The sequence below is a fragment of the Stenella coeruleoalba genome (assembly GCF_951394435.1).
Source record: "Stenella coeruleoalba genome assembly, chromosome: 3".
NCBI classification, from domain to species: domain Eukaryota; kingdom Metazoa; phylum Chordata; class Mammalia; order Artiodactyla; family Delphinidae; genus Stenella; species Stenella coeruleoalba.
In genome coordinates this window covers 50,697,583-50,710,433 of record NC_137148.1, presented here as the reverse complement: position 1 = coordinate 50,710,433, position 12,851 = coordinate 50,697,583, and the positions used below count along the sequence as shown (strand labels likewise).

Here is a 12,851-nt window from a genome sequence, read left to right as displayed (position 1 = left end):
TTCATTGCAGCATTATTTTCAACAGCCAAGGTATGGAAAAAACCTAAGTGTTCAATGATGGATGAATGGATAAAGAAATTGTGGTATTTATACACACACACACACACATAGACACATACTGGCATACTATTCAGACATAAAAAAGAATGAAATCTTGCCCTTTGTGACAACATGAATGAACCTTGAGAGCATTATGCTACGTGAAATAAGTCAAAGAAAGACAATAATTATATATGAAATTTAAACAACAACAACAACAAGAAACCAAGCTCATAGATACAAAGAACAGATTGGTAGTTGTCAGAGGTGGGAGATGGGTGGGTGGGAGAAATGGGTCAAGGGGGTCAAAAGGTATATAAACTTCTAGTTATAAAATAATTAAGTCATGAGGATATAATGTACAGCATGATGACTATAGTTAATAATACTGTATTGTATGTTGGAAAGTTGCTAAGAAACTAGATCTTAAAAGTCTTTATCATAAGAAAAAAAACCTTTTTTTAAAACTGTGTATGGTACCAGATGGTAACCAGACTTGTGGTGATCATTTCACAACACATATAGAGAATCATTATGTTATACACTGGAAACTAGTATAATGTTACATGTAAATTACACATCAATTAAAAAATCCCCTCAAAACCCAAAAAACAAAATGAAGATTATTCTCTCTCTTGATATGTTCTTCCTTAAAGATACACATGTACAAATCTCTCCTATTAGAAACAACAGAAAAACCTCTCCTTGGATGCTGTGTTTCCATCTAGCTACAATCACCTCTCTCATTCCCTTCAGAGTCAAGTTCCTGGAAAGAAAAGAATATAATTTCTGCTTATTATTTCCCACTACCTACTTAAAATAAAACTGCTCTAGCCAAAAGTCATCTATCTATGACCCAATTGCCAAATCCAGCAGCATATTTTTAGTACTCATTGTACTCGACAATTCTGTAGCATTTAATGCTGTTGGCCAATTTCTCCTCTTAAAACTGTCCTTTTTAAGAAAATTAACCATCTCCACTCTGTCCACTTCCTACCTTCCAGATGCAACCATCCCTGTCAACAGTGGTGAATCCTTTCATACTTTCTCTTGGCTCATGCAAAATATAAAAGCACATGTGCACATAAATACTCTGCTGTCACTTTTCTCAACATACCATAGATGCCTCTCCAAGTTAGTAGATATTGATCTTTTAGTCTTTTTTTCTAACCTACATACACACATATTTTACATAAATAGGATGATCTATCTGCTTTTTATATTTCAATTTTTTTTCTCTCTCTTTTTTTCCCCCCACTGGCCTGCCCCCTCCCTGCTCTCTGTAGACTTGCTCCTCCTCCCACTTTCCCCTGTCTCATTTCTTGTAGTGTGCCATCTTGCACCTTATCATTTCCTCTGTGAGGCCTGATCATTGTCCTTGTATTACTCTACCCTCTGTAAACATTCCACCTCTTCCTTTATGACTCTACTCTTTTTATACCTTCCATAATACCTATATTGACTATCTACATATGTCCCCCTTTATTACATTTCTAAGACACTTGTGGGCATGGATTATGTTTTATTTATGTTTCCTAATTCCAGAACTTAGAGGGAAGAATAGAAATAGGAATCAGGGAGATAAGCATAGAGGAAATTTAAGACAAGGAGACAATTTGGGGAAATCATGGAGTTTGTGGATGAGGTACCTGTCAGTGTGACAGGATGAGAGCTTTTCCAATAAGGAGTAGGAAATATTCCTTGAGAGTTAAGGTGGGTCATTTGCTACTGGTCAGGAATGGGCAAAGTATAGCCTATGTGGCAAATACGACCTGCTATCTGTATTTTTTTGTAACTAAAATTTCAGTGGAACGTAACCATGCTCATTGGTCTATGTATTGTGTATGGCTATTTTTGTGCCACCATAGCAGAACTAAGTAGTTGTGACAGAGACTGTATGGTCAGCAAAGCCTACTACAGTACAGGTCACTGCATGTCAGCCTGAGATGTCTCATTATGTTCCTGAATGGAATATAGCATTTCTAATTTCCACCACAATAAACAAATATTTATTGAGTGAACAAAGCATTATTTCAGGCCTTGGGGATTTTCTTAGTCTGCCTGGGCTGTGATAACAAAATACCATAGACTGGGAAGGTTAAACAATAGTCATTTATTTCTCACAGTTCTGGAGGCTGGGAATCCAAGATCAGGGTGCTAGCATGGTTGGGTTCTGGTGAAAAACCTCTTCTTGACTTGCAAACACCCATCTTCTCATTGTGTGTTCACATGGCCTTTCCTCTGCGGGTGTGGAAAGAGATCTCTCTCTCTTCCTTTTCTTATAAGGCAGCCAATACTATTAGATTAGGATGCCACCCTTATGACTTCATTTAACCTTAATTACCTCCTAAAAACCCTATCTTCAAATACAGTCACAGAAGGGGTTAGAGCTTCAAGGAATGAATTTTGGGGGGATAAAATTCAGTCCATCGCAGGGATATACAAGGCACTAGGGATGTTGTGGTGAACATATGAAGCAATTAAGTCCTCTGAACTAATTCTTTAAAAAAGAAAAAAAAATGTGAAGAAGAGATAGTTTCAAGAATGTGAGTGCTAAAAGGCACAAAGAGGCAATAATTAAGGCATGGGGTACCAAGGTCCTGAAACAGAGTGGTTGTGTTGAGAATTTAAGGCATTTTGAAAGTAAAATCAGCAGAAGCTAATTCTCATTCGAATGGAGGAGGACACACTGGTTTCATAACGAATAATTTTGATTTTTTTCCTCATAAATCTTAAAATCTCTGAATTCACAATTTCATTTTGATTTGCATTCCCCTATTTCTTTTGAACACTTTAAAAAGAAGTCAAAGATCTTAGTTTCTGACTTCCAGGCAGGTGAGAAGTCCCATTGGGCCATAACACAAAGAACACAGCTCTATATCAAAAGCCATTTTTAAGCCTCCAGCAACAATCCCTATACCCGTCAATCAGTTCCAGATCCACTAAATCCAGTTACTTCTAAGCCACAGCATGTCACACATTACTTTAGAGAGCAAAGTGGTCTTTTATTAGTCTTCTCTCTTCTTTACTGAACCTCTTGGGCTCTTTTCTTGCCTTATTCCATTCTCCTTAATTTTCTTTTGTTTCTCTATCACAGAAAAACTTTTATATATTAATTAAATTTGTTCCAAATATTGGTTATCCATAACCCTTCTTCTCCATTCAGGCAGAAACAGGTAATGTTCAACTGCCTCAAAGAATGGATGACACAGCAGTATGTAGATAAAAAAGGAATTAAATTATTAAATGTTTGGTATTTGAGTTTCAAAAGCCTAGGATTCTGAGTATAAACGATAGATTTAGAAGACCTTTTTCCTACTCCTCCTATCCCTTTATACTCAACACATACTAGATAAAGATTTTATGGGATTGGAGCAAGAGCCTATTGGATCTCCAAAAAGGTACTCTACAACATGTTCACCTTAGCTTAAAACTGGAAGGAGGATGATAGGACAGAAAATACCATCAGGTTTAGGGTCTGGATAGCAGGAAACCTGTAACTTCCAATCTCTAGAATATAGTCTAAGGAGGAAGCGAGGTCTCAGAAGTCTCTTATGCTTAGCATGGTATGGGAGCAGCATAGAATGGCATTTATCTGGCACCAAGTAGACAGTAAAGATCTTTTAGTCAATACAAGAAGGAAAATAAATACCTTTCTTTCTCAGTCTTTCTGAGTATAAGCTCAGTAGGTATCAGTAAGGCCAAATTCCACCCCACCTTCAACATGCTGACACTTGGAAGGTTCTAGAAACTTAGAACATAGACCTAGAGGTAAAAAGAGGAGAAAGGCTTGACCGATTAAGATTTAGTTTCTAGCCTCCAATAGAAAGGGGGCTTAAAATAGAAATTTAAATTCATTCATTTATTCAACAAGTATCCACTGTGTACTTATATGTACAAATAACTTTTAATAAAAAATAAAGCTACAGGGCTTCCCTGGTGGCGCAGTGGTTGAGAGTCCGCCTGCCGATGCAGGGGACGTGGGTTCGTGCCCTGGTCTGGGAAGATCCCATATGCCGTGGAGTGGCTGGGCCCTTGAGCCATGGCCGCTGAGCCTGCGCGTCCGGAGCCTGTGCTCCGCAACGGGAGAGGCCACAACAGTGAGAGGCCCGCGTACCACACACACACACAAAATAATAAAAAAAAATAAAGCTACATTCCCTGAATATCTGAGTTTGTGGATTATGAGTCATTCCTAGAACATATTATTCACTTTCTTATCTTTTCCTTATATCATTTAATTTCTTCACATACATTTGAAGTACATCCACTTTTCTTTAAATCTTATCTATTGCATTTATCTCATACCTGACACAAAGTCCATGCTATGTCACAGAAAAAGTTCAGATATTAAAGTTATCAGAAAATCACATGATTAAGAAACAGCATATGGAAGTTACTTTAAATATACAGACATATATATTACAGAATTCTCTTCATTCCTGATTCTTAAAAAATGTAAGTTTTTATAAATGTCATTGTTGTGTCATGAGAATCTGTATTTCTAGTTTCAGAATATGACTCCAAATTTGCATAAATACATATTCCAAATTTGACAGTTTTGGACTTCTAACATATGCTAGTGCTAGCTTCCATATCAGTCATCAAAAATATATTTTAAGAAACAACTGGAAAAGTTTCTTACATCACCAAAAAAGATTTTTGGTCAATATGGGGAACAAGGCAAATGCAGTAAGTCTCCCTCCAGTACTAATTAAATAAAAATGTTAGATTAACTGTTCAAAAACCTAACACATATGTTGCAGATATAGCTTGGGAGTCAAGGCTCTAAGCTCTATGTATAGCAGTGAGCTAAAAAGGCTGTTTGGTCTGAGGAATATAGTACAGAAGCCAGCTAATCTAGGCAAAGAATTGGCAGAAGGATACCAGCACTCTAAACCTGCACTATTTGTAGGTGTGATGTCTAAATTAGCACCTCCCAAGAAGCTTGGAAACCCTAAATAGAGAAAATAAAATTAAAATAAGTCCTGTACTAGTGAAAACCACAGCAAAGTCAAACACAAAACTGGCTCCAAGGGGTTTCTTCCACAACTCAGGGCCCTTGAAATTCACATAGAAACAACTCCCACTGAAGATAAGCTCACAGTCAAAAGTTACAAAGTATGTCAGAAAACAACCTGTCAATAAAAAAGTATTAGTAGATGTATGAATGGGAAGAATTCACTTTTAAAAAACTACATATAACTGAGAAATATGTAAGAAACTTTAAAATAATTGTGTTAAAAGAAATTTTAGGGACTTCCCTGGTGGCGCAGTGGTTAAGAATCTGCCTGCCAGTGCAGGGAACATAGGTTTGATCGCTGGTCCGGGAAGATCCCACGTGCTGTGGAGCAACTAAGCCCGTGAGCCACAGCTACTGACTCTGTGCTCTAGAGCCCATGAGCCAAAACTACTGAGCCCGTTTGCCACAACTACTGAAGCCTGTGCGCCTAGAGGTCATGCTCTGCAACAAGAGAAGCCACTGCAATGAGAAGCATGTGCACTTCAATGAAGAGTAGCCCCTGCTCACCGCAACTAGATAAAGCTCGTGTGCAGCAATGAAGACCCAATGTAGCTGAAAATAAATATAAATTAAATAAATAAATTTTAAAAATAAATTAAAAAAAAGAAATTTTTAAAGAAGAATATAGTTAATTAGACAAGAACAGGATATAATAAAAATATAATAATGTAATAACTTTGTATAGTGTATAATGTACAAAAATACTGAATCACTACATTGTACATCTGTAACTAAATAATATTGTAAGTCAACTACAATTCAATTAAAAATATACATATATATATAATAAAAACAAAAAGTGAACTTGAATAAGAATCCAAATGGAGACTGTAAATATGAAAAAAGTAAGGTTAAAGAAGATAGAATTATAAGATTGGAAAAATTGCTAAAGGTAAATACAGAACAATTACTCTGTAAGATTCTCAACTTATTTTATAGAGGCAAGATACAAACTTCCTTCTAAAAACAAACAAACTCATAGAAAAAGAGATCATTATTTATGGTTATCAGAGGCAGTTGGGGGAGGGGTAATTGGATGAAGGTAATCAAAAGGTACAAACTTCCAGGTATAAAATAAATACTAGAGATGTAATATACAACATGATAAATACAATTAATACTGCTATATGTTATATATGAAAATTGTTAAGAGAATAAATCCTAGGAGTTCTTATCACAAGGAAAGGATTTTTTTTCTATTTCTTTAGTTTTGTATCTATATGAAATGATGAATGTTCACAAAACCTAGTGGGGTAATCATTGCATGATATATGTGAGTCAAATCATCTTGCTGTATACCTTAAACTTATACAGTGCTCTATGTCAATTATATCTCAATAAACCTGGAAGAAAAATATAAGAGATAAAAGAAAAGAAAATTCCTTGAATTGAATCCTTCCAAGTATGGAGTAAGGCTATAAGGAATTTTATAAAATCATCTAATTCAGCACTAAAATCATGGTTTCTCTAAAAATCTCTTTCAAATAATATACTACATATTTCTCTAATAATTAAACTGTATTATACTCTTCTAGATTGGCAGTCCACAACTCGTGTCAAATATGTGGGAACAATTCTGTGTTTTTTCCCTGGCTAACTTATTAAGTCACTGACTGGCTCTCTGATATGACTATTCTAAAAACTTTGCCATTTGCCATTCCTTTCAAATTCTTCCTGGATCTACAACTTCTCTTTCTCTAATGGCTTCTCACATTAAAAATAAAAAGAACCACACACACACATACAAAAACCCAAACACACAAAAAAACCAAATTCTCTTAGTCTTGCAATTTGATCCAACTACTACCTTCCCTCTCTCTTCTTCCTATCACAGCTAAACTTCTCAAAAGAACTGTCTCTACTTTTCATCTAACTTGATCTGTTGGCAGATTTGACACTGTTATTCTCTTCTTCAAAATTTTAAATTTCTTGAAATATTCATCACTTATCTTGTGTGATTTTGTCTGTTAAGGTCTGCCTTTACCATTTGTCCTAGAGTTCTGTCTGTTCTTTTTTTTTTAGTTTTGTTTGTTTGTTTTTCTTTTTATGAGTGTGTGTGTGTGTATGTTTCTTTGTGTGACTTTTGTCTGTTTAGTTTTGCTTTTCCCATTTGTTTTGGGATTCTATCTGCTCATGTTTTTTTAATTTCTTCCTTTTCTTCAGAGCCATGCAGCTGGCAGGGTCTTGGTGCTCCAGTCAGATGTCAGGCCTGAGCCTCCAAGGTGGAGAGTTGAGTCCAAGACATTGGACCACCAGAGACCTCCCGGCTCCATGTAATATCAATTGGCGAGAGGTCTTCCAGAAATCTCTGTCTCAACACTAACAGCCATCTCCATCCAATGGCCAGCAAGCTCAAGTGCTGGATGCTCCATGCCAAACAACTAGCAAGACAGGAACACATCTCCACCCATTCGCAGAGAGGCTGCCTAAAGTCATACTAAGTTCACGGACACACCAAAACACATGACCAGACACGGCCCAGTCCACCAGAAGGAGAATATCCAGTACCACCCACCAGAAAACAGGCACCAGTTGCCCCAACCAGGAAGCTTACACAAGCCACTGAAACAACCTCACCCACTGGGGGCAGACACCAAAATTAGCAGGAACTACGAACCTGCAGCCAGTGAAAAGAGGACCACAAACATAGTAAGTTAAACAAAATGAGAAGACAGAGAAATATGCAGCAGATGAAGGAGCAAGGTAAAAACCCACCAGACCAAATAAATGAAGAGGAAATAGGCAGTTTACCCAAAACAGAATTCAGAGTAATGACAGTAAAAATGATCCGAAATCTTGGAAATAGAATGGAGAAAATATAAGAAATGTTTAACAAGGACCTAGAAGAACTAAATAGCAAACAAACAATGATGAACAACACAATAAATGAAATTAAAAATTCTCTAGAAGGAATCATTAGCAAAAGAACAGATAAGTGACCAGGAAGATAGAAGAGTAGAAATAACTGCTGCAGAGCAGAATAAAGAAAAATGAGTGAAAAGAATTGAGGACAGTCTCAGAGACATCTGGGACAACATTAAATGCACCAACATTCAAATTTTAGGGGTCCCAGAAGAAGAAGAGAAAAAGAAAGTTTCTGAGAAAATATTTGAGATTACAGCAGAAAACTTCCCTAAAATGGGAAAAGATATAGTCAATCAAGTCCAGGAAGTGCAGAGAGTCCCAAACAGAATAAATCCAATGAGTAACATGCCAAGACACAAATTAATCAAACTATCAAAAATTAAACATAAAGAAAAAATATTAAAAGCAGCAAGGGAAAAGCAACAAACAACATACAAAGGAATCTACATAAAGTTAAAAGCTGATCTTTCAGCAGAAACTCTGCCATCCAGAAGGGAGTGGCAGGATGTATTTACAGTGATGAAAGAGAAAAACCTACAACCACGATTACTCTACCTAGCAAGGATCTCATTCAGGTTCGACAGAGAAATGAAAACCTTTACAGACAAGCAAGAGCTAAGAGAATTCAGCACCACCAAACCAGCTTTACAACACATGCTAAAGGAACTTCTCTAGGCGGGAAACATAACAGAAGAAAAGGATCTACAAAAACAAACCAAAACAATTAAGAAAGTGGTAATAGGAGCATACATATTGATAATTACCTTAAATGTAAATGGATTAAATGCTCCAACCAAAAGACACAGACTGGCTGAATGGATACAAAAACAACACCTGTCTATATGCTGTCTATGAGAGACACACTACAGACCTAGGGACACACACAGACTGAAAGTGAGAGGATGGAAAAAGACATTCCATGCAAATGGAAATCAAAAGAAAGCTGGAGTAGCAATGCTCGTATCAGACAAAATAGACTTTAAAATAAAGACTACTACAAGAGACAAAGAAGGACACTACCTAATGATCAAGGGATCAATCCAAGAAGAAGATATAACAATTGTAAATATTTATGCACCCAACATAGGAGCAACTCAATACAAAAGGCAAATGCTAACAGCCATAAAAGGGGAAATCGACAGTAACACAAACATAGTAGGAGACTTTAACACCCCACTTTCACCAATGGACAGATCATACAAAATGAAAATAAATAAACACAAGCTATAAATGACACAACAGACCAGGTAAAATTAGTTGATATTTATCAGACACTCCATCCAAAAACAACAGAATACACCTTTTTCTCAAGTGCTCATGGAACTTTCCCAAAGAGAGACCATATCTTGGGTGACAAATCAACCATTGGTAAATTTAAGAAAATTGAAATCATATCAAGGATATCTTCCAACCACAATGCTATGAGACTAGATAACAATAACAGGAATAAAACTGTAAAAAATAAAAACACATGGATGCAAACAATACGCTACTCAATAACCAAGAGATCACTGTAGAAATCAAAGAGGAAATGAAAAAATACCTGGAAATAAATGACAATGGAAACATGATGACCCAATACCTACGGCATAAAGCAAAACAGTTCTAAGAGGGAAGATTATAGCAATACAATCCTACCTCAAGAAACAAGAAAAATCTCAAATAAACAACCTAACCTTACACCTAAAGAGATTAGAAAAAGAACAAAACAACCCCAAAGTTAGCAGAAGAAAAGAAATCATAAAGATCAGATCAGAAATAAATGAAAAAGAGGTAAAGGAAATAATAGCAAAGATCAATAAAACGAAAAGCTGGTTCTTTGAGAAGATAAACAAAATTGATAAACCATTAGCCAGACTCATCAAGAAAAAAAGGGAGAATATTCAAATCAACAGAATTAGAAGTGAAAAAGGAGAAGTAACAACTGACACTGGAGAAATACAAAGGAACATGAGAGACTACTACAAGTAACCATACGCCAATAAAATGGACAACCGGGAAGAAATGGATAAATTCTTAGAAAAGTACAACCTCCCGAGACTGAACCAGGAAGAAATAGAAAATATGAACAAACCAATCACAAGCACTGAAAATTGAAACCATGAATAAAAATCCTCCAACAAACAAAAGCCCAGGACCAGAAAGTTTCACAGGTGAATTCTAACAAACATTTAGAGAAACGCTAACACTTACCCTTCTCAAAATCTTCCAAAATACAGCAGAGGGAGGAACACTCCCAAACTCATTCTATGAGGCCACCATCACCCTGATACCAAAACCAGACAAAGATGTCACAAAAAAAGAAAACTACAGGCCAGTATCACTGATGAACATAGATGCAAAAATCCTGAACAAAATACTAGCAAACACAATCCAACAGAACATTAGAAGGATTATACACCATGATCAAGTGGGGTTCATCCAGGAATGCAAAGATTCTTCAGTATATGCAAATCAATCAATGTGATACACCATATTAACAAATTGAAGGATAAAAACCATATGATAATCTCAATAGATGCAGAAAAAGCTTTCAACAAAAGTTAACACCCATTTATGATAAGAACTCTCCAGAAAGTGGGCATCGAGGGAAACTAACTCAACATAATAAAGGCCATATATGAGAAACCCACAGTCAACATCACTCTCAATGGTGAAAAACTGAAACCATTTCCACTAAGATGAGGAGCAAGAAAAGGTTGCCCAATCTCACCACTATTATTCAACATAGTTTTGGAAATTTTAGCCATGGCAATCAGAGAAGAAAAAGAAATAAAAGGAAAACAAATCAGAAAAGAAATAAAACTGTCACTGTTTGCAGATGACATGATACTATACATAGAGAATCCTAAAGATGCTACCAAAAAACTCCTAGGGCTAATCAATGAATTTGGTGAAGTAGCATTATACAAAATTAATGCACAGAAATCTCTTGCATTCATATACACTAACAGCCAAAATCTGAAAGAGAAATTAAGGAAACATTCCCATTTACAGTTGCAACAAAAAGAATGAAATACCTAGGAATAAGCCTACCTAAGGAGACAAAAGACCGGTGTGCTGAAAAATATAAGATACTGATGAAAGAAAGTAAAGACTATACAAACATATAGAGAGATATACCATGTTCTTGGATTGGAAGAATCAACATTGTGAAAATGACTATACTACCCAAAGCCATCTACGGATTCAATGCAATCCCTATCAAACTACCACTGGCATTTTTTGACAGAACTAGAACAAAAAATTTTACAATTTGTATGGAAACACAAAAGACCCTGAATAGCCAAAGCAATCTTGAGAAAGAAAAATGGAGCTGGAGGAATCTAACTCTCTGACTTCAGACAATACAACAAAGCTACAGCAATCAAGCAGTATGGTACTGGCACAAAAACAGAAATATAGATCAATGGAACAGGATAGAAAGCTCAGAAATAAACTCACACACTTATGGTCAATTAATCTGTAACAAAGGAGGTAAGAATATAAAATGGAGAAAAGAGAGTCTTTTCAGTAAGCGGTGCTGGGAAAACTGGACAGCTACATGTAAACGAATGATATTAGAACAGTCTCTAACACCATACACAAAAATTAACTCAAAATGGATTAAAGACCTAAATTTAAGGCTGAACACTATATAACTCTTAGAGGAAAACATAGGCAGAACACTCTTTGATGTAAATTGCAGCAATATCTTTTTGGATCCACCTCCTAGAGTAATGGAAATAAAAACAAAAATAAACAAATGGGACCTAATTAAACTTAAAAGCATCTGCACAGCAAAGGAAACCACAAACAGAACAAAAAGACAACCCACAGAATGGGTGAAAATATTTGCAAACTAAGTGACTGACAAGGGATTATTCTCGAAAATATACAAACAGCTCATGCAGTTCAATAACAAAAAACAAACAACCCAATCAAAAAATGGGTACATGATCTAAATAGACACTTCTCCAAAGAAGACATATAGATGGCAACAAGCACATGAAAAGATGCTCAACATCACTAATTATCAGAGAAATGCAAATCAAAACTGCAATGAAGTATCACCTTTCACTGGTCAGAATGAGGTATCACCTTACACTGGTCAGAAAGAGGTATCACCTTACATTAGTCAGAATGGCCATTAAAAAATCTACAAACAATAAATGCTGGAGAGGGTGTGGAGAAAAGGGACCCCTCCTATACTGTTGGTGGGAATGTAAATTGGTACAGCCACTATGGAGAACAGTACGGAGGTTCCTGAGAAAACTAAAATAGAAGTACTGTATGATCCAGCAATCCCACTCCTGGCCATATATCCAGAGAAAACCATAATCTGAAAGGATACATGTATCCCAATATTCACTGCAGCTCTATTTACAATAGTCAAGACATGAGAGAAACCTAAATGTACACTGACAGAGGAATGGATAAAGAAGATGTGGTACATATATACCATGGAATATTACTCAGCCATAAAAATGAATGAAGTAATGCCATTTGCAGCAGCATGGATGCACCTAGAGATTATCATAGTAAGTGAAGTCAGACAGACAGACAAATATCATATATCACTCATATGTGGAATCTAACTTTAAAAAATAAAGAAAGAAATGAACTTATTTACAAAACAGAAAGGGACGTACAGATATCAAAAACAAACTTATAGTTACCAAAGGGGAAACGTGGAGGGGAGGGATAAATCAGAAGCCTGGGATGAACACACACACACTACTATATATAAGACAGATAAGCAACAAGGACCTACTGTATAGCACAGGGAACTCTACTCAGTATTCTGTGATAACCTATATGAGAAAAGAATCTAAAAAAGAATGAATATATGTACATGTATAACTGAATCACTTTACTGTACACTTGAAACTAACACAACATTATAAATCAACTATACCCCAATAAAATTTTTTTAAAAAAGAAA

General features: G+C 35.9%; 1 protein-coding gene across 3 annotated transcripts in view; it reads right to left on the bottom strand.

The window, feature by feature from the left end:
• The window catches only part of RNF180 (ring finger protein 180), a 278,435-nt gene that overhangs the window by 113,608 nt on the left and 151,976 nt on the right, over positions 1-12,851 (bottom strand). Inside the window, exon 6 of one of the 3 annotated variants that reach the window (XR_013827826.1) lies at positions 3,692-3,804. The exons of the other annotated variants lie outside the window; for them this stretch is intronic. The gene's annotated coding sequence lies outside the window, so the exon portion shown is untranslated. The remainder of the gene's footprint in view (positions 1-3,691; positions 3,805-12,851) is intronic. 3 annotated transcript variants of the gene reach the window in all.